A 2,471-nucleotide genomic window follows, 5' to 3' on the forward strand; every position below is an offset into this window, starting at 1 on the left:
TAATAAGTCCTTTAATTTCTGAGACTCACTGGATAGCTCTCATATCAATTTTGCTTTAGTCAATAGGGGTTGAGGGCTTCCCTCGTGGCACAGTGGTTAAGAATCCGCCTGCTAATGCAGGGGACACGGGTTCAAGCCCTGGTCCAGAAAGATCCTACATGCTGCGGAGTGGCTAAGCCCGTGTTCCACAACTACTGAGCCTGTGCTCTGGAGCCCGTGTGCCACAGCTACTGAAGCCCACGCGCCTAGAGCCTGTGCTCTGCAGCAAGCCTGCGCACCACAGCGAGGAGTAGCCCCCACTCGATGCAACTAAAGAAAGCCCACGTGTAGCAAAGAGGACCCAACGCACCAAAAAATAAATAAATAAATAAATATTTTTTAAAATTTAAGAAAAGGGGGGTTGGAGGGCCATTGATAATGCCTCTTAAAAGATGATCCTGCAACATTATCCAAGAAATCTTTAAGATTCCTGGGTGGAGACAGGTGGTGCCGCTCAGCAGTAAAATAATCAGTGAGCACCAGACTGTTGATCTTATATGTGGATCATAAATCTCCAGACAATGACTGATGGTGCTTGTGAACATTCCCCCACAAATTCATCAGATGTGTTTGTCATAATGCAGCCAGAGAAACGAGTGCCCCTATTATGGTAATTGTGAATTACACAGGCAATGGAAGCACAATACACTTGACCAAGTCACAGGGTTTGATTTGCTTTAAAGTAGAAGTGAGCCTCTCAACATAAGAATCCCAAGAAGTGGCTTGACATCAGATTGTTCAATTTGTTTTAGTCCTTATGTTTGAAGTTGGATTCATTTGCTTACCAGTAGTATCTGAAGGTGGATGTGTACTGAGGGTTGTTTTTCAATATTTTTAGGAAAGAATCTCCTCTCTGTTGTTATAAAAGACTTTGAGTTTGTTAAAAGTAAAGAGCAACAATAAATGAGCAGGCCTTCATTCAGCAAGACTGTTCACAGTTGTTCTAGAAATACTCTAGTCACCCCATCTTTGTTTTCTAAGAAACTCAAAGGGACCAAAATACTAGCAGTGAACCACTCTACTATATACATATTTAGAAACACATAGCTTGAGTGACTTTTATTCCATTTTATGTATGTTGTAGATAATTAAGTACAGTATTTTGAATCTTTTTGTTAAATGTTTTAATGGAAAAAAGCTGATGATTTCATGCTGGGATAGTTGAAGAGGGTTAGGGTACCATTAAATTCACATAGATTATCTGCAGGTCTAGGAATTGCTAATGTTTGACTTTGCCTATTACTTTCAGGGTTATCCTAGTTCATCACAAGTTCTAGCATAATGTGTCTTCTCATGAAGTCTATGCAAATGCTGCCTCTGAGGGTGCGAACAAGGATAAGGATGTGTAGATGTTTAAGAAGTGGTTTAGATAGAAGATAGCCATTTTGACTTGTTCTCTCCATTATTCTTTGTTAATGAGTGTAACTTGAAGGAGGTGAGGTTAGCCACAAATAACTGACAAAGCAAGACTTTTTACATGTATAATCTGTTACTTGTAAGGGAGGATAATACAGTGGTAAAACATGTTGGCTTGGAATCAAATTTCCTGTGTTCAAATTCCATCTCAGCCACCTACTAGCTATAAGACTTTGTATCTCAGAGCCTCAGTTTCTTCATCTGTAAAAAGAGGAAAATAATATTATCTACCTTACAGTCTCATTATGGATAATGATATTGTGTTCATAAAGAATTTAGCATAATTTAGTAATTAAAATTAATGTTTTTGCATGTGCTAACATGAGAGAGCTTACCCAGGTGCTGTCCAAGGTCCTGAGGTGAGCTCTGAATCATGATTTTTATGACACAAGTGCAGAGTACATACAGTCTATCAAGTAGATGGCCTCCCATTCAGCAAGGCTATATCTATGTAGGGCACCATTTTGACTAAATTGAAGGGGTACCACTGATAAACTACTTCACATAAACTGTAGGATGGGATTCAGTGCCACCAAATCAACTAGCCATTTAAGAAAACAGCTGTTTTGACTTGATTTGTCCCTCCCTTCAATGAATTATCTTATTGGCCAATTAATATCTCTGTGGACCACTTTAATTTTAAAAATAAAATACATATGCAAATTTATTCATTATGTGGGTTTGATGTATGAAAGGAAATTCATTATGAGAATCTGTTTAACCTTGTAGGTATCCAACCAACATGTTATGTTCATTTATTAACTTATTAACTTATGATTGGAATATAATGTCCAATGGGTTGGTAAGCTGTCATCTATTAAACTGTACTCTGTAATCAAATGTCTTCCTGACCTCATATTTTATATTATAGAACTTATTTTTTACTTCTTGTCTCCCTCTCTTATGAGAGAATAGTTGCTGCATAAGGGCAAGGTAGCGTCTTGTTTGCTTACCCCTATTTCTAGAGCCTGAAACTGTGCATGGCATATAAAAGATATGCCAACAATTTAGATAAC

Source organism: Eschrichtius robustus, chromosome 8 (genome assembly GCF_028021215.1).
Source record: "Eschrichtius robustus isolate mEscRob2 chromosome 8, mEscRob2.pri, whole genome shotgun sequence".
In the NCBI taxonomy this organism is placed as follows: domain Eukaryota; kingdom Metazoa; phylum Chordata; class Mammalia; order Artiodactyla; family Eschrichtiidae; genus Eschrichtius; species Eschrichtius robustus.